General features: G+C 43.2%; 1 protein-coding gene across 5 annotated transcripts in view; it reads left to right on the forward strand.

Annotated features, from left to right (window-relative positions):
• LOC122799595 (splicing factor SWAP) overlaps positions 1-20,806 on the forward strand; it is a 1,354,031-nt gene that overhangs the window by 749,017 nt on the left and 584,208 nt on the right. The window lies entirely within an intron of this gene.

The following is a 20,806-nucleotide window of genomic DNA, read 5'->3' on the forward strand; positions in this document are numbered from 1 at the left end:
AAGCTTTAAAAACAAAACAAAAAACATTAAAAAATGAAAAGCCATAAAATATATAGAACAACATCTAGACAAAATAAAGCTATAAAACATATTAGATGTCTAACACAATTCAACATAAACATATACAGTTGTAAAATGTCTAATACAATTCAATATAAATAGGCATTTACAGTTGTAAAACACTTACTGGAGAGACACTGTGTTTTCATGGGGCCTGTAGCAGAGTGGATTGTAGTTTTACAAATGGTGCCTGCCATGTAATATTATTAACTCTGGGATTGTCTTAAGGTAATAAACAGGGAAGGGAGGGGAGAATAGGTGTGAGCAGGCAGTTCTTTGTACTGCTGCTAATGAGCCAAAGCAAGACAAGTATGTGTTAAGAACAATCACAATTGATCAAGGACTGCTCTGAAACTGTAAGTCTTGTCTTAATTTCTCAGGTGGAAAACCAGGATAACCTTGTATCAGTAGGCTACTGTGGTATAGTTTAAATAAACAAACACACAGTATTGATCAGTTATGGATACTATTTGCTAACAGAAGGGAATAAGAGAAAGTGGAAGATGTGTGTGGTGGTTGGGGGGGTGGGGATGAAGATTGGCTCAAACAGTTAGACACATACTCAAAGTTAACTGTAGCTGTTTGCAGACAGTTCAGACCCGGACTGCACTTTCCTTATAGGAATGTTAAAGGTGGTACCGCAGTTGAATACTTAAGAGTGGTGTTAGGTTCAAAGTTAACTGTAGCTGTTTGCAGACAGTTCAGACCCGGACTGCACTTTTCTTATAGGAATGTTAAATTGCCGTCTGATTGTCTGCTTCATGCTGCTAGGAAGCCAGACTAGTTTTATGGGACTCCTGACTCCTGCAAACATCTCTACAGAAGTCCTTTAGTGGATCTAACAGTCGTGTTCATGTGTCTTGGCAAAGGATGCATTGTGATTGTTGCCAGGAGTCCAGTTGCAAATGACAAGGAGAACAAAGTAATTTTTTTTCCCAAGCAGGCTGTGTATGTCACTTCTGTCTCAGCCATTAGGGCCTTTATTTGCCATTTCTGCATGTTAAAATTCCAGGAATTCCTCATTGATTTGCTGAGACAGAAGAAAGAGGGAATAGAGGATAATGACCTTGGAAGGGACACTTGACCTATTTAACCTGAGTTCTTACATTGCTAAACACGCTATTAAATGCAGTTATGATGATGTAGATGCTGCTATAGGTTCTTTGGTTAGAAGACGTGCCTGGCTGAGGACTCTGTTCATGACTCTGCATGTGAAAGCAGTGTGCTTCTGCATGCTCCTCTAGATAAGGAGCTTTTTTTTAACCCCCCCCACACACACACACACACACACACTCCAGCAGAAAATTGCTGAAGAAACTAAACGAGAAGGGGAAAAATGTTCAGTCTGTCAAGGAACATTTCTGTTCTGTACCACCCATGTCAACTAGAAATTGCCCTAACAAAACCTTACCTTTCCCTCCCAAATAGGAAAAGATTAGAACAGAGCCTAAAAAGGGAAGTTGAACCGCCTTGGAAAAAAATGGCAAGCAACAGTAAAGGCAGACTCAGCCCTTGAGGGCTGAGACTGCCAGCATCTCCTTCCACTTAACAAAAAACTTACCCCAACCCTCTCCCACTACCAGCTGCTGTTGCTTCCCTGCCCCCAATACAAAATAGGATGCAGACTGGCCGTTGTAGACCAGTGGAGAATTATTGCTCATGGCAAGTGATGGCTATAGCCTGCACTTTATAAAAAAGGGAAAAAAATTGGAATTTGTTGAGGTTCCACCTTTCCCAAAAGGTCTGCAGTATGTCATGCCCCTCATTATCGAATATCTCATGGCATAGATAGAGTTGGAGAAAAAGAACACTGGTTCTGTTCCATAATATGTCTCAGTCTCCGGTGTTTGCATTTAGGTTCACTAAAGTTCTTAGACATTTGATTTGTCTGTAGGCAGACATCTATCTTTGTGGCCATACTTCCAGAGCTGTTGAATGTTCCCAGAACCAGACCAGAGGTGGCCTCTTTTCCATATTGAGGACATTCCCTTGAAGTTAAGTCAGTCAGGTGTTCTCACTCTTTTGCTGCAAGAAGTGTACAGTTAGTCCTTTCCTGGAAGCTTACAGAGAACACTAAATACCCAGTTTGGGTCTTTTTGAAAAATTCTCCAGGCTCCACTCATCTGTGACTTTGCCATCCATCAGCAGAGTAAGCCCAGCAGCCAAGGCCTAAGTATTTACCCTGATTTCAGTGCTGTGATTTGCCTTCGGTTATGAAGGATTTGTTGATATTATTAGTTTTAGCCTGGAAGGGTATCAGCCTTTAGTCCTTCTCGGGGAATACTAGAAGAAAGGAATTTCAGGAAGTAGTGTTCAAAAATTTATATTCCACTTTCGTCCTCCAGGGACTTCATCAGAATATTCTCTCTTGGGGGGGTAATCCTCTTACAAAGAACAAGTTTACTTTGATTAGGTAGATTTAGCCCTAGAAAGGAGGAATCTAGCATACTCTTTCTAGATATTTTTTCATGTGTGTGATGCAGACAATGAACTGCCCTTCTTGATGAGTTGTTTAATTTGGTCACACTTTGAATTTAATGCAAAAACATTTCAACTTAAAAGTTATCAGAGTATAAAAAAGGCGCTTTACTTAGCGGAAGAACCCATACTCCTTGTGGTACTCCATATGTTTTGGTGTTGAGGTCATATTGGAGTCAACATCTCCAGACCTAGGCTACCAACTATCTACCCTGAATAAAGCAGTCTGGTACTATAAAGTGCCCTAAAAATTCAGATACCTTTGTATATAAACCCGGTGACTAACTCAGTGGTGGTGTCACTGGAGGCACCCCAAGGATCAAAATTGGCTTCAGGTCTAAATACTCTTCCTAGTAATAAAGAAAGCAGAATCTTGGACTGTTTAAGCATGCTCTATACCCCTTCCACCTTACCATCCAGGGAATATAACTGCTGGATACACAAGTTCCAAAGGGAAATTCTCAAGCAGACTAAATATATAGTTATGGATATCTTTGACTAAAACATAAAATGTATAGCAAGCTAGCAGAACATCTCATAGCCACTTTTTTGTGCTTGACAGATGTGCTCTACTATATACTTATGATGCTGTAGATGCATACAGCAAAGCTCTAACTTCTAGGGACAGTTTTAAGGCGTGCTTTAAGATTGCAGTCTGCTAAATGCAAAAAAAGGACAGCTTCTGGATGTGCCTTTGGGTCATATTTCCAAGGAGTTTTTAAGAGCTTGAAAAAAAGACAAGACAGTGGAGTTGGTGAAACCTTTTTTTTTACCCTCACATCCCTCAGTATATCAGAAACTACCCAACTGAACAGTGGCTCTTTTTATAGGAAGGAGGCCAGGGGAATGCAGTTTAGTAGGTCTGTGTCCCTGAAAAGGCTTGCATGGCATGAGGAGGTGGCAGGGTCCAAGAGAGGTAGGGATTTTGCAAGAGTGATGGTATATCTCATTCTCATATACAGGCACCCCTGATCATTGACTGTCAGCAGTGCTCATCCCCTCTTTCTTTCTGTACTGTATTCAGCCTACTTCTTGGGCAGCAAGCTGACTCATTTCAAGGATAGATTGTTCTAGTTGGGCAGTATCCGTCAGGGATGCAAGTTAAAGTTCTGAGCTATTCTATCCGTTATGGGCACGAAACCAGTCCCCTTGACTACACTGTTGTAGTCCCAGATGTGCTGCCAGCAGTTGCGTTGCAGGGTGGAAGACTGCTGCAAAAGGGTCAGGGCTTTTACTCTAAACTGCTCTGTTTCCCAAAAAAAAGATTAACCTTCAAGGCCTGCTCTGGACCTGTCTATGCTGAACAGATTTTTAAAAAAAATTACCAGGCTCACAATTTTCACTCTGCTAGCCCTTCACTATGATTGGGAAGTTTTCTTGTCATCCTGGACTTAGAGCACCTGTCTTCATATTTTCATTTACGGGGGCTACAGACAGTTCTTGAAATTCAGAATGAGTGATATTTCTAGATGTCCTTCATAGTCATTATTGTAGTACCAATTATTGGGTCTTCCTGCCATGCAGAAGCCCGTGGCTGGCCCAATTTTTAGAGTCTTTACATCATCCCTAGCCAGACATCTAAGGACTGAAGTCTGGATTTAAGAAGGTCATCCATCGTAGTTCTTTCTAGCTGTGCAGTCCGATGTGCTTTAGTGTGTATACAGAATGCTGGCAGTCTGTCATTCAGCTCATTTTCTTCCAGAATTACTTCTAACCACCAGTCATATAAGTATCCCATTGGGTGTTTTTAATCATTAATTTAAGAGAGGAAAAGATATAACAACTGAAGTGTGGGGAGTGAATCCCACATAAAGATTTTCAGTTATGTCTGTTCTTTGGGGGCCTCAGCATGATGTCCCCAGTTGTCTTGATTGCGCTGAAGACAAAAAGTACAAAGAAAAAGATACTCTGAATGAACACCCTTAAACCCGGGTCCAAAGTCTTGTTTGTTCATATAGAGCCTCAGTTTTGGTTCCCTCCGGATCTTAGCAATACCCAACTTCCACCAGCATTATTCTGAAAAAAAAAATAAACACACATACTGAAGGTATGGACAATGTCTCAGCCCACACCACCAAGTTTACAGATGACTCTGGTGAGGTGCCTGTGCAGCTCCCTGGTCCCACGATTTCTAGGCCTGAGCCCTATGCTGCGACCTCTCAGGAGGTAGTCATGGTTCTAGGCCTACAGCTCACTACTTCCATGACATCAGTATCCGTTGGGTCTCTGGTCTGTGTGCACACCTCAGCTTCCTACGTTGGTGTCGCAGGTACTGTGGAAGATGCCTTATCTTTCTCCGCCTTGGAAACTCAGACTGACATCACAGTTGACTGCCACCTTTCCTGGTTGCTTTGACAAAATAGACACCTGAAAAGAACAGCCAGCTTTGCTCTTTCTTCTCTTCAGCCCTCTGTCCCTTCAGATCAAACCGAAGCCCAAGAACTCTTGAAAATCATCCAAGCCTTCATGGTTTTCAAGAAATCTTTGGAACTCAGACCACTACCTCTGAGGACGAAGAGGAGTTATCCTACTCTGAGCACATTCCAACCTAACCTTATCCAGACTCAGACTCGCATGATACACTGTCATCTGCCTCTCCCCCAGAGGACCTCTCTTTTGGGGATACTGTTAATAAAATGAAGCAGGTTTCCAATTAGGAAAGCAAACCATTCTCAGGCTCAGGTTAACTATAGGAAATTTCAGTTTACCTTCACCTAGACCACTAGCTGTCTGATGCATGTGGTGCTTGATGACAATTTTTGAAGACATCTTTTTACACCCAGATTTCCTACCTCCTGTTCCCAGAAAGCCTGACCTGTTCTAGTGCTATACCCACACAAGCACCTTTACAAACAGCCTATGCAGATCCCTCAATAGTTTCTACAGAATCCACTAAAGTAATCTCAAAGGGTGCGCAGGCTTGGCAAAATGGCATGTACCTCAGCTACTCTTTCCATGAGGGCACTTAATTGCCAGTTCAGTATGCTGAAGTATTTACCTTCAGGACTGTTACTAAGTTAGCGACTGTTAATCATGAAGACTTGAGTAAGGAAATTCAGGAGATGGCTGGAACAGCCATACAAGTGTTCATGTACTCTTTAAAGTGTGGGTATGATGCACTGGTAACATTATGTTGAGCAGCTGCCACTGGCTCACTCATTTATTTAATTTTTATTTGTTTAGCATTTGTTGACCGGGAAAGTCCGACTAGAACAAGAGCCTATTCAGCAGAGGCCTGGGGAGAAACACTTCAGATGCATGTCTTTGGAATGTGGAAGGAAACCAGAGCACCTGGACAAAACCCATGCAAACACAGGGAGGACATGCAGACTCCGCACAGAAGGCACCCAGCTGAGAATCGAACCACCACTGAAGGCAGTTCAGCTGAGAATCGAACTGGAGAAACCTATTGCTGTGAGGTGATAACATTAATCACTGCACCGCCCAGACATGCATGTCTCAGGATTCAACCACACTCAGACCCAGGTCAAAGCAGAGCTACTGGATGCTGCTGTAGACAAGGAGTTCCAGTTTGGACACCCAGCTGAAAAAGTGTTTGAAAAACTGAACAAAAAAGGAAGGGTTAAAACAGTGAAAGAGTTTTACCTTTCACTTGCACACCTAGGTATAATAGAGCTTCCCTTCCAAGCCATTGCCTCAGCCTCCCCAGACAGGACAGGGGGAGGCCCCCTCATGCTATGAAAGACAGGCCAGGGGGTGGCAACCTGAACAATCACAGAGACCAGAGAACTCCAAATAGCCCACCCAGCCCAGAGACCAACTGTGACCATCATCCTCTGATCCCTGTACCCCTACCCACTCTCTTGTCCTGCTCTCTGGCATAGTCTTTCTTCTTTCCTACAATGGAAAACCTTTACTGAGGACTGGTGGGTCCTTCAAGTCATAGAAGAGGGCTATTGCATTCAGTTCAGAGTAAATTCCCTCCTCCTTAGACATATCAAAACCACCAAAGGAACAGGAGCATCTCTGTCCTTTTAGACCTTGCTACAACAAAGATCCAGTCAATGTGTTCATCCAGGGGAGGAAGGAAAACGTTTTTTTATTTAAGGACTTTTCTAGTTCCAAGAAGGGAAGTCAATTGGAGGCCTTTTTTGAACATGCCAGGGCTAAACAAGATTTCCTTTGTGTTCCAAAATTCAAAATGCTAACCTTGCAAAAGTTACTCCCCATGATCTTTTCAGGATGCATACATGGTTACTCTAGACCTAAAAGATGCTTACCTTCATGGTCTCTATTGCTTATTATATACTACCACAGAAAGTATGTGCTCTTTGCAGCAGCAGGCTTGCATTACCAATTTTGTGCTTTATCATTTGGTCTGTCTGCTTCTCCAAGAGTTTTCACCAAGTGCTCAGCTTCACTAAACTGTAAGTGTCAGATATACTCTTACCTAGACTACTGTCTCATCCAGGGAGACTCCACAGAACAGACTCTAAAAGCTTTATGGGTCACAGTAGACTGCTTCCAGAAGGTAAGTCTTGTTCTAAACCTCTGCAAGTCTCAAACTCTTCCACAGACTAAAATTCTTTTTCGTGGAAACCTCAGTCTGCAGCAAAAAGTCTCCTTCCACAGGAAAATGTCTTTATTGACAAAACACACAATCTGCTTGCTGCCAAAACAAGTGAATTTCTCAGGATCTTGGAGAACATGGCTTCTTGTGCACTCATGATCCCCCTTGCAGAAGTACACATGAGAAAGCTGCATTATCGTCAGCCCCCCTTTTTCCCATTTTCTACATGGAGTTGGGGTATCTTATCTGTTGCGATATCTCGCGATTCAGTGCTACACTTATGCCTGACTGTCACAGATCTTCTCTCACACAATCCATCTACCTCTTGCTGGATGTCATCATTTCCTCTTACCTTCTTCCTGTCTGTCCCAAATCTTCTTCACCAGATTGTCTTCTGCTTTTCTGCACGTCTGAACCACTGTATTCTGTTTTCTTTCATCTTTTCTGCAATTGGAGCTACTTTGGCTTCTGTTCTTCTGTCCTCATTTCTTTAAATGTGCCACAATGTGCATCCCACCACCCTTCTCAGGCACTTCATTTCGGTCACCTCTAGTTCTTCATCTACTCTTCCTTTACTGCCCAGGTTTCTATACCATACAGTTGTACTTTTCGCACCACTGTTTTGTACACCTTACTTTTCAGCTTCTTTAGCATTCTTCTGTCATAGACTACACCTGAGACTCTGTCAGTTGGCTGCAACTCCTCTGATTCTAGCTTTGACCTCTTCATTCAAATTTCCCTTCTCCTCAACCACCCATCTCAGATACTTGAAGCTATTAACCTGTTCCACTATCTTCCCTTCTTTCTCATTTTTCAGCTTCTTCTGATTTCCCCTGTTTACTGTCATTATCACCGCCTTAGCTGTGCTTAGTTTCATTCCATGTGCCTTCAGTTGAGATAAAGCTTGGAAAACTTGGAAAGGCAATAATACTTCTTCCAACCTTATCTCTTACAGAGAAATTAGAAGGAAAGCTAAGAAATAAATCAATCTTGATAAAAAAAAATTACCAATCCTCACTTAATCCCTACTGTAATCCTAAAAAATTCTGGAACTCTATCAATAATCTTCTCTCACCTGGTACTCCTACCCCACCCACACCTTATTCTGACAAGACTCCTCTGGAAATAGCAACCCTTCTTAATAAAGTTTTTCATTGAAACCGTTGAAAACTTAACTGTAACAAACTTCTCCACCCGCACCACTTTCAATCCATCTACATCTTCATCCACCTCTGATTCACTTCTCTCAGCCTCACTCTCATTCACAGTATCACCTGTTCCCACCTCTTATTTCAAGTTGCTCTTAACTAAACTAAAACCTGGTTCACCCTCAGCTGATAACCTTCCTCCATTATTCCTTAAACATGCAGCTACATCTCTAGCTTACCCCATATCTATCCTGATTAATAGATCCATAAAAGAAGACAAAGTCCCTGAAATTTGGAAGACATTTTTTTGTAGTACCTCTTCATAAAGGCGGAAACTGCACTGAGCCCAATTTCAGACCAATTGCCATACTGTCTCTCTCCAAGATACTGGAAAAGTGTGTCCATAAGCAAGTAACTTAATCATCTGCTACAAGAAAACCTACTCAAACCAACTCATCATGGCTTCTGCCCCACACATAGCACAGCTACCACTCTTGTATCCTTTACTAATAACATTGCTCAAGTCAGGGGTAATAGCAAAATAGCATCAGCCCTTTTTCTGGACCTGTTGAAAGCATTCAACACCGTATCTCATACCATACTTCACCATAAACTCTCCAACGTAGGCTTCTCAAACTCCAACACCTCCTAGTTGTTATTACCTCACTAATAGATACCAGACTGTTAGATGGAACTCTTCCTACTCCCCCTTTGTAGGAGTTAGGACAGGGGTCCCACAAGGATCAGTATTGGGCCCTCTCCTCATCAGTGCATTTACCAATGACTTTTTCTCATCCTGCCCCCCAATCCAATTTTATTCAGTATGCTGATGACTCGACCATCATCAACTCTGCTGACAACATAGAAAACCTTCAATCCCTTACACAGAACTCACTCCACTCAGTTGAAAACTGGCTACAATCCATCCATCTCCTGCTAAATGCGAGCAAAACTAAGCTACTACTTTTCCTACCTAAAAATCTGGAACATGCAATACAGAACTTTTCCGTAACATCCCTTAATGGAACTAAAATTTCTGTAGACACCCAATTAAAACTCCTTGGAGCAATAGTTGATGATGAACTTAAATTCAACCATCACATTCATAGCTCAATAAAAAAAAAACACCAAAAACTAGGTCTGCTTTACTATCACAAAAACTTTCTTCCCTGTACGTCCAGGCCATCCCTTTCCCAATCCATGCTTTTACCATCCCTACTCTGCTTCACCTATTCTTACCCATCTACAGACTAACCTAATATCCAAACTAGAAACCACATATAACAAAGTAGCCAGATTTGCTGCAAATCAACCATCACTGCCTCTCATTAAAGGCTTTACACTGGCCTGAATTTTCCAACTTACTGCCTTAATCCCAGCTCCTTATAGCCAGTCCTAAATCCTGCCCATCCCTTGCAAATTCTCTGACACTTTATACTCCTCAGTTCCCACTAAGAAGTACTTATCAATACTTAAAGTTCATAAGCCAAACAAAACCTGTGGGAAAATATTGTCACTCAGTTGCAAAAAATTGGAACACATTCCCTTTAGCCCTTAGACTACTTAAAGACAAAAATGTCTTCAAGAAACAGTTTAAATCTTTTTTCCTATCAAGTTGGATATGTTCATGCTCTAAACTCATACCCAAGAAACATTCAGGGATAACCTAACTTAACTGCATCACTTCTAGCTCTCTCTCTTACTACTACCTACACATTTTTTTCCATCATATTCCATACTAGTTAGCTCATGTTACACTCAATTCCCATAATCCCTTATTACTGTTCTTTAATTTACTTATTACAAAGTTCACACAACTGTATCTGAATATTTACTTACTTCATGCCTAGTACCATGGTTCAGCAATGTATTGACCTTAGTCTTATATTTCTGCTTAGTTTCTTGCCATACTATATGAAAATGTTCATGTATGTATTGTATTGTATTGTATTTTCATCCATTCTGTATATTCCTTTATTGCATATTAGGTAATTACTTCAGAAGTATGTATACTTAAAATGTGATTGGTTTCTTTGTTCTTACTATTTGTTTACTTAAAACTTTTTTTTTGGGGGGGGCGGGGAGCTTTTCTCTTTGGGTCTCTGCTGAAAAGGTCTTCTAAGTACCCAAACAGAATAACTCGGTTAACAAATGTAAAAATAAATAAATACAAATAAATTATTTTTTTTTTGCTGAAGTTCTTGCTCAGTCTGCCTGTAATGTCACATCATCTGCATGCAGCAACCTTGTTGTCCTGTCCCTTTCGACCCATTTGCCAATGTAATCCATCACCAGCAGTGGGCTCAGAGCTGAACCCTGATGTACACCTACTCCCACTGGGCAGACCCTCTGTGAGACCAAACACTGTTGGTAGTTGAGTCATTGAGTCCTTGTACGTAGCCTTTCACTAATTCTGCTAGTGTATCTGGGACTTCGAACCACTGCAGTACTGCCCAATTCAGCTTTCATGGGACCTTGTCATATGCTTTCTCCAAATCTAGGAATGCCCACTTGGACTCTTTCCTCATCTCTAGCTTCTTCTTAACTATCTACTGTCTGTCTTACTGCAAACAGTAGGTCAGTTGTGCTGCATCCTGATCTGAATCCGAACTGCTCGTTTTCCATCTTACATTCTACTACTCTATGGATCCGTTTAGCAGTCACCCTCTCCAGAACTTTCGTGTAATGTGACAGGAGTTTGATACCGCTGTACTGTCCACAGTTGTGGATGTCCCCTTTGTTCTTGTACACTGGCACCGATATGTTTATTCTCCAGTCATCTGGAATACAGCTTTCTCTCCACACTGTTACTAGTACCCTCAGGAGCCATTTCTCCTCTGTTTTACCCAGCATCTTTATCATATCTGCTGTGACCACATCTGAGCCTGCCGCTTTCCCTGACTTCATTTTCCTTAGTGATATTCTCACTTCTACTACTAGGGTGGGAACTTTTCTCATTGTAAGCTGTGTCTAGGCCAGTACAGCTTCTGTGGGGTTTTCTTCATTCAGAAGCTGCTGGAAATATACTTTCCATCTGCCTTTATCCTGTGGACTGGTGAGCAGGTTGTTGCTGGCATCCCTTACGAAGGATGTCTATCTTCTTTATCTTTCTGTCTTTGCCTTCCAATCTGATATAGTTTCTTTGTGCCACCTACTGAGTCACTTTCCAGAAGCTGGTAGTGTGTCTCCGTTGTCCTATTTTTTGCTATTGCAACTCATTTCTTAGCTTCTTTGTTACCCAACCTTCCTAGCTTGGTGGGTCTTTTCTGTCTCCCACTTTTTTCTTGCACTCCTTTCTTTTGGCCCTCCTCCGGCAAACATCATTTCAGTCCCGCAGTACCTTTTAGGTCTGTTCAGCCAGGACCTTTCTTATTTGACCATTAAGGTGCATGCTTGTGCTATCTCAACTTGCCTACCCCATTCTTCTCCCATTTACTTACCCCCACTTGAAACTGTTTCTAAAAGGGGTCATTGTGGCCACCCAGATGGAGCCATTTCCTACCTGAGATCTTTATTACTAGCAGAAGAAACTTACCCTGCCTCCCTTTGAAACAAGCAGCATCTGTCCCTTTAAAGATGCTCATTTGGAAGACAACTTCTTTCGGCTGCTCCTGTTAGGGGTCGCCACAGCAGATCTACTGTTTCCATTTCTTCCTGTCCTCTGCATCTTGCTCTGTCACACCAACCACCTGCATGTCCTCTCCCACCACATCCATAATCTTTATCTTAGGCCTTCCTCTTTTCCTGTTACCTGGCAGCTTCATCCTTATACTCTGCATCCCTCCTCAGCACATGTCCAAACCAACGTAATCTTGCCTCTCTGGCTTTGTCTCCAAACCTTCCAACCTGGGCTGACCCTCTAATATACTTATTCCTAATCCTGTCCATCCTCGTCACACCCAGTGCAAATCTTAACATCTTCAACTCTGCCACATCAAGCTCTGACTCCTGCCTTTTTGTCAGTGCCACTGTCTCCAACCCATACAACATAGCTGGTCTCGCTGCCCTCTTGTAGACCTTCCCTTTCACTCTTACTGGTACTCGTCTGTCACAAATCACTCCTGACACTCTTCTCCACCCACTCCATCCTGCCTGTACTCTCTTCTTAACCTCTCTTCCACACTCACCATTACTCTGAACTGTTGATCCCAAGTACTTAGTCATTCACCTTCGCCACCTCTACTCCCTGCATCCTCACCATTCCTCTATCCTCCCTCACTTGGAAGACCACCTTACTAATTGCCATCACTTCAGCAAGGAGGGTCGACCTACAAGCCCTTATGTGCAAATAGCCTTTAACAGGGATAGGGTAGGCCTTAGAACGAATCCGTTTTTGATGCCTAAGGTGGTATCAGAACGTCCCCCAAATCTGGCTCTCCACCTGCCAGCTTTCATTCCAAACCCTCAGAGCAAAGCAGAGCAAATTCTTCATTCTCAGGATGCACACAGACAAATCGGGTACTATTTAGACAGGACGAAATTCCCAAATAGAGCCGAGCAACTGTTGTGGCTTTCACAAAGGGCAAAGATATCTCCAAACAAGCTGTATCCAAATGAATAGCCAGATGCATTAGGTTCTTTTGCACTCACCATGGAAAACCTCTTCCTAGTCATTTCAAAACCCCTTTCCATCAGGCTCAGGGCAGCTACCTTTAACTTCTTCTAGGGAGTTCCTACACGGGCCATCTTAGAAGTTGCCACTGGGAACTCTGTGCACACCTCTGCAAAACACTGCCGTTTAGGTATTACCTCAAGAACTAGAGCTAGGGTAGCTACAACCTACTGCAAAATCTTGTTTCCTAAGGGCCAACAGTTTCTCCTACCACCCTTCCACTAGCTTTGGGAGTCCTCCCAAGAGTCAGTTCTGCAACATTGACTACAAAGAACATGTCACAGTTATGTTACTTACCGTAACTGTAGATGTTCAAGTAGGTCAGTGTTGCCGTACAAGCTCCCACCCTGGCATCTCTTGATCTGCTGACCCTTTCCCCCTTCCTGGTTGCAGTGGAGAGAAGAGACTCTTGCAGATAGATCCTTCATCATCTGTTCTCCTCCTTACTTCTGTATTACTACCCTTGCTAACTCGGATGTCTGGGGTGGTTGTGCTGTCCTTGGGCAACAGACTGCTTGTTCACTGTTAGACATGAAATTGGTGCTGACAGATGGCCTCTTTATACCGTGGTATCTAGATGTCATTCCTTGGGCATCCTTTTGTTAGGATGATGTAAAGACTTTGGAAATTGGGCCGGTGGCGGGCTTCTGCATGGCAGGAAACCCAAGAATCAGTACTGCAACATTGATCTACTCTAACATGTACAGATATGGTAATTGTAACACAGCGCTACTTTCGTATTGCTCCCGTTCAACCTTTCAACAGAACCAGGGGTAAAGTGCCTGACTCCAGCTTTCACCTTTATGGGGAATGCAGGCCATGTGCATTTACCCTTACCTGGATGACTGTCAGATACTAGCCCCCTCATTAGAGATGATGGGCAGATCTTCAAACAATTACCGTAGTTTGACCAACTTTGGTTTCTCTCTGAACATCCCAGAAGTTTAGTTATGCCCTGGAAGAGGTCAAAAGTCTTCCTGAAAGCACTCCTCTATGTAGAGAGGGGGCCATCTCTTCCTGCCACTGGAGAGCACTTTCAAACTAACTCTTCTGCATGTAAACTCGTGCCAGACTTCCCAAATAACAGCAGGGGTGGTGTGTAGAACCCTGAGCTAAGTGTCAGCATGAGTTTTAATGGCGGCACTCAACAGATAGCATTTGAGGAAAAATCTCTTGGTATGTTGAGAGGCTCTGGCAGTAGCACTTTACCGTGTAATGCCAGTTATCCCGCTATCAGGGAGGAGTTGTTCTTTTGGCCAGCGAAGACCCTAATTGTGGGTGTTTAGACCTTGTTTAGTGAGTGTACTTTGCACACCTAAATGTTAACAGACCTTGTTTAGTGAGTGTACTTTGCACACCTAAATGTTAACAGAACTGAAGCTGGATCTCAAGTATAAAAGTCTACAGGAAATGTTAGCACTCCAGTTGGTGTTGAAAGCCTTCACTTTGGCCCTTGCACCATGGACTGTAATGGTCTTAAAAACATATAACATGGATACATTGAATGTAAACAAATAGGGGTCAATCACTGTTTTTTTCAACCTACAGGCTAACTCTGGTAAGTGGCTGGCACACAACAAGAGCTGTTGGTACAGTCAGACCCCAATACCATAAGAATACCAGCTTACATTGTCATATTCATGAAGGACTATCAGAGGAGGTAATCCTATCTTGTTGGAAGCTAAAAGAGTGTGCACAGTGGAGTATTACTTGGTTGAGTGGTGGAGGTTCCCTGTTTGGTATGCATCCACAGATGTGGCCTTATAAGAATTTATGGAATCTTTCTGTAGCATTTAAACAAAAAAACATAAAACAAAAAAAAAAAATCTTGCTTTTTTCCCCACTTTTCTGAGAGTTAAAAAAGTTCAGTTACAGGCTTGCTGTTCCTGAACTGTTTGAAAGTTTCTGTGAGGCCATTTTTGCTTGGGCTGAAGGAGGGTCTCTCTGTTGATCAGTGGCAGTGAATAACATTGAGCAGCTTCCCTGCCCCCCGTAGAGGTGGTTACTGACTTGAAAATGTAGTTTTATTGTCCGTTTTGGGTCTATTCCTGCTTCTTTCCAGCCCCTGCTATCACGCACGCTTTAACGTGCTTTAGCGCGGAGTTGCCACTAGAGCAGCGCCGGTTAAACTCTGTCTGGCTCCAGAAAGTCTGTTCTTCAATTTTTCCCTTAGAACTGCTCTGTTAGGAACCTAAACAGTTTACACCTTCACTAAAAAGTGCAGCACTTGTTCCAAATAGCTTTTTCTTCTCAAAAAGCTCAGCACTTGTCTTATAAGCATATCACTTGTCTTATAAGCATTCTCTTTGCAGGTCAAGCACTCCTATATTATACAAATCTCTCACTAGCAAAACCCCCCAGGAGTGCCCACTTCCCTGCTAAGCCCACTACTTTTCTGTCTCATACCAACTCATAATTCTTTCTAGCATGTCGAAGGGTCAGATGCTGGCGTCCTCTCCTGCCCAGTTGGTGAATCTGGGAATTCTTAGACAATGTTACAATTGCCTCATGTACACGGACAACCCTCTCCTCCTCCCATGTAACACTAACACTTGTGAGAGATGCAGCTATTTAGCCAGACTAAAAACTAGTAAAAATTTATCTAAACAGCAGAGGCCTCCAAAGCAGACACCCAAGCAACTGCAAACTGAATACACCACACAAACAACACATAAACAACAAAATCAGTGTGCAAAGCAGTCACTGCCCTTAAGGCCAAATACAACACCAAACATACTTGTCATAGGTGACTCCATAGTCAGACACACTGACGTCCCGCTCACCAGACTGAGTAAGGAGAAGGTCACAGTAAGCTGCCTGTCGGGCGCTAGAATCCGCCACATAACGCAAGCACTCAGGTCTCTCAACAGCAGGTACAAGTACGACTCAGTCATTGTCCACGCTGGTGTCAACGACCTGAGACGTACCTCCTTGGACTACATGAAAAGAGACATTGAGGAGCTCTCTGATTATGTAGCCCAGGCAGGTATGACCCTGACCTTGAGCAGTATCCTACCTTCACCTAGAATGATGCCACAATACAGTGATAAGATGATCAGCTTTAATAATTGGCTTAAATTCTGGTGTCATTCAAAGGGGATCCAATGTCTGTCTGCCTGGGATGACATGCTGGACAAGCCATGCTGCCAAGGGACAGCTTGCACCTGTCACCCCTAGGCTTCCGGATATTGGCAAAGGCTCTTGCCACCCCCATAGTGCCTTTTTTAGGCAAGGCTCAAATTCTAAACCTACCACCCTAGAACACAAAAAAGGGAAAAAACTAAGGGTAATGCTGCTCAATGCCAGAAGTCTCAATCTCAAGATGCACGCACTCGAGGCCCTTCTCAGTATGGAGAACATCGATGTCTGTGCTGTGACAGAAACCTGGTTCAAGGCTCCTGAGAGCACCCCAGCACTGTCAGGTTTCACCTCATATCATGCGTTCCGGCCCCAAAATCCGGACAACACCAAGAAAAGGGGGGGGGGGTCCATATTCATAAAGGACACCCACACCTCAAGGTTGGTGGCAACGCACGATGCATCTGAGACCATCCAGGTGCAATTAACCATAGGCAAGACTGCTCTGCAATTTGTAGCATGTTACAGGCCACACTCTCAAACTCAGGAACCTCACATGGCCTTCCTGAAAACATTGGAGGGGATAAATGTATCTCCAAACACCGTCATACTAGGTGACTTCAACTACCCTAATATAGACTGGGAACACTACTCAAGCCCAAACACTCTAGCCCAAAGGTTCCTGGAGATCATAAACTCAAATGCCATGGGACAACTAGTCACCATCCCCACAAGAGGAGAAAACATACTTGATCTCATCATCATGAACATGGGATCACAATGTTCAACACCGGAAGTATACCCCTCACTGGTGAGATCAGATCATAAACTAATCTCGCTGGAGGTCCTCATCCCACTCCCACCTGAAATAAAAAAGACCGCAGTGAAAAACTTCTCGAAAGCCGACTTCACACTTCTAAAAACTAGTGTGGTCTCCTTTAAGGCCCCTGAGCCAGTGGTAAACATTACTCAAACCACTGAATCACTTACAAATGCCTTCTACCAGCACCTACAGGACTGCATGGATCAGGCAATCCCAAACAAAACTAAGACTCTTTGTACCAAAGGCAAGCGTCCAGTCTGGTGGACCCCAGCCATAAACAAGCTCTACAACAAGAGGAGGAAGCTACTACAAGATAGAGCAAAATCCTTGAAAGGTAAGACACCTTTGATCATTATAAGTAAAAAACTAAGAGCTCTCATAAAATCATCCAAGGCAAATTTTGAGAGAAAAATCGCCAAGGACTCAAAAGACAATCATAAGGCCTTCTTTAGCTATGTTAGAAACCTAGGAGGAAACTCCCAGATATGCTCAGAATTAGTTCAAAATGATGTGAAGATTACTGAACCTACACACATTGCCAACATACTGGCTGACAGGTTCAGTGCAAACTTCTCCCCTCCCCCCAAAAGGAGAGATATCGATACCAGAGGATTGTAGCCACCCAAACATCTCCAACGCCCAGGTGAGAACTGCTCTCTCCAAGGCAAAAAACACAGCATCCATGGGACCGGATGGTGTCCCTGGCTGTGTGCTCCACGAACTCAGTGAGGAATTAAACCCGCAGTTAGGACAGCTGTTTAATCTTAGCCTCACCTCAGGATACGTACTCAAGGAGTGGCGCACGGCGACTGTGGTCCCACTTCACAAGGGCGGTGCCTCCACCGACCCTGGAAATTACTGTCCCATTAGCTTGACAAGCCTTATCTGCAAAGCCATGGAGAGGATCATAATGGAACTCATAAATAAAGACATAGGGAACTTGCAGACTTTGGATCCAACCCAGTTTGGCTTTGTCAAAGGCAGATCATGCCTTTTAAACTTGGTTGACTTTTTCGAGACAGTCACCAAGGCCATTGATGAGGGAAAGGCAGTCCATACAGCCTACCTCGACCTGGCAAAGGCCTTCACACAATACCCCACTCAGGTATCATCGAAAAACTCATCAGCTTGAATGTAAACCCATACATCACAAGATGGGTTGCAAACTGGCTAAGTGACAGAACCCACAGGGTCAGAGTTGCTGGAGCCATGTCAGACTCAAAGCCTGTCAAAAGTGGTGTCCCACAGGGCTCAGTCCTGGGTCCACTCTTGTTCGGCATCTACTTTTCTGAAGTACAAGCAAACACAGGAGGGTTATGGCTGACAAAGTTTGCAGATGACTGCAAACTGGGCGCCATAGTCGAAAACACATCTGACACAGATATCCTTCAGAAGGGCCTCACAGAAATGGATAACTGGTGCAAGAGCCATGGCCTAAAGTTAAACACCAAGAAATGCATAGTCATACCCTTCGGGAAAAACAAGGTTACCCCTAGCTACCATATAGGTGGCAATCCACTGAGCACAGAAGAAGTCATCAGGGATCTGGGGACCCAGGTTGACAGTAGCCTTTCGTTTGACACTCATGTTGCTAAAGTAGTTAGGAAAACATTCTACATTGCCCACCTGATCATGAAGGGATTCACATCTAGATCAAGGGAGGTCATCGTCCCCCTGTACTCATCACTCATTAGACCTGTGATTGAGTACAATGCCCCATGTATCTGACCCGACACCTGCAGCAGCTGGAAAGGCCCCAAAAGTTCCTCACCAAAAGGATAAAGGGTCTCAAAAATATGTCTTATGCTGCCCGACTGAAAGAACTCCAGCTCTATTCAGTCACATACCGCTTGCTCAGAGGTGACCTGTGCCTGACATATAAGGCCATGTCAAACCCAGATTTGATGAATATGCTTCACCTCAAAAAATCTAGATCCCTCAGAACCACAAGGGCAGGAGACTTAAACCTTGACACGGTTATTAATAGAACGTGCTGGAGGGACAGATTCATCACCCAGAGACTCCCTATGCTGTGGAACAAAATCCCGGTACATGTGAGGCAGAGCACCTCGCTGGCCTTGTTCAAGAGGAATCTTGACCAATGGATGGGGGATCGCAGATATACCCCAGGGATTACTTCAGTGTCACTGACTTGACAGAGGCACAGCAAAATAATAGGCATAGTTTTATTCAAACTAAAGGGGTGGCGAAAGTCACATAACTATGGGCTAGGCTTATAAATGCCCTTGGGCAGATAGCCTAGTATGAACCTATTTGTTAAAGCATCCCTTGTAGCATTTGGCAGTGCATCTCTTGAGGGAATCCTCTTATCTTTGTGTCAAGGTGCAGCTTGCTGCCATCATGATATTCCTCTCCATAGATCCTCCTTTGGCAGTTCACTGCTTTGGTGAACACCATTAAAAGGTACTACCCAGACAGTTTATCCCTGGTGTAATTTTAACCCAGTGTTTTGTCTCCCCTTGGAATTCCTTTCATGAAAGTCTGTTCCTTGTAACTGTAGTGTTCGCCAAGAGACTGTTGAAGTTAGGTGCATGGAGCCAAATATGGCCTTCCTTAAGGACAGCCCAGTCTGGTTGTTAGCTGTAAGTGGTGTGTAAACTGGTACTTAACCAGGCTGTCCTGCTGTCTACATTATCCCCTACCCCTAAAAGTAAAGGGAAAGGAGTTTGCATCTTTCTGGTGTCCATACGCGAGTCATTTTTTGCATTTGCCAGAATCAAAGACATTAGACAAATGAAACGGCTTTGTCTTCATGCCAGACAAAATAGGTAGACCAGTTTCTGAAGAGACCCTTTCCAAATTGTTATCAGACTGTCACCTTTTTTGTTACAACTTCAGCAAAAGTGCATTCGTCAAAAAGATGGCAGTAGAACCTATGTGAGGCAGCTACTTGGACATTTTTTCATTATTTCCCAAGCATTTTCACACTTGATATCTAGTCCAAGAGCAGAATGACTTTTGCCTGTGCCGTTCTGCAAGGCATGATGTATATAACCTCGTCCTTGTAAAGGCAGGTAACACAGTGGAATAAAGGTCCAACGTGTTAGATGCTTCTGTGCTAAGGGGGCAGGGTTTGAATATTTCCACCTTTGCCTACAAAGACCTTGGGTAAGTAACGTAAACCAGACCGTTCTTTTGAGCAGCTAGGAGTTTGGGCTAGGATTAATGTCCCAGACTGCATGTTTACTGACTGATATGAATTTGTGATTATTTTTGGGGTTGGGAATTGCCATAATGGTTAAGGTGTTTACCTTACAAACACAGGGTCCAGGGTTTGATTCACATCTTTGAGTGAAATTAGCTAGGCTAAAAATGGTCCACAACAGTAGCAAGCTTAGTACTTGCCTATGAGCCTAAATTTCTCACTGCTGCTTTAGTAATCTCCCATGGATAAGTAATAATTCAGCAGTGACCTCTATGGTGATCATAGTACAGTTGTGGGAGCAGCTGTCCTCAACAGTGTATGGTGGAGTAGTTCACCACTGCAGTATATAGTTCCACCTTCCTACCTTTGGACTTATGCCCTCTCTCAGCACTTGCCCAAGGGACTAAGGGGGGAGGGTTTGGTTATTCTGCTGTGACAAATCCTTTTCTTAGTGTAAGAAGTGCTTGGTCATTACTGTCTTTGTCATAGATATGAAAGAAACAGGATGCTATGGTTTCTCCCACTAAAGAAGTTAATGGTGTGAGCATCTTCTTTAAGCCATTTATTAGAAAAGAATCAAGCAAGGATGAACTACACTTCAGAAATCAGGCTAGAGGAAAAGATGTCCATCTTTGACATATCCCATGGTTAAGGAGTGATCTACTCAAATATCAACCATTGCGAGTTTCTCACGAAACTGTACTTGTTTATTTCCCAGGAAGTATTTACTTTAATTTCTTGGTTAAAAAAGTGTGTGGTAGAAACCAAGGGGAAAAAAAACAGTTGCTCTTAAAATTTATTACGTAAATTGTTCTGATTTTTTTCCACTGACTAAAAGTTTGTGTTTTTAACTGTACTTAATAAGTTGATGTGGGCTGTGTTACAAAGAGGTGTGCTTCTTTCATTTGAA

Source organism: Protopterus annectens, chromosome 4.part0 (assembly GCF_019279795.1).
Source record: "Protopterus annectens isolate FY-2018-M chromosome 4.part0, PAN1.0, whole genome shotgun sequence".
NCBI lineage: Eukaryota > Metazoa > Chordata > Ceratodontiformes > Protopteridae > Protopterus > Protopterus annectens.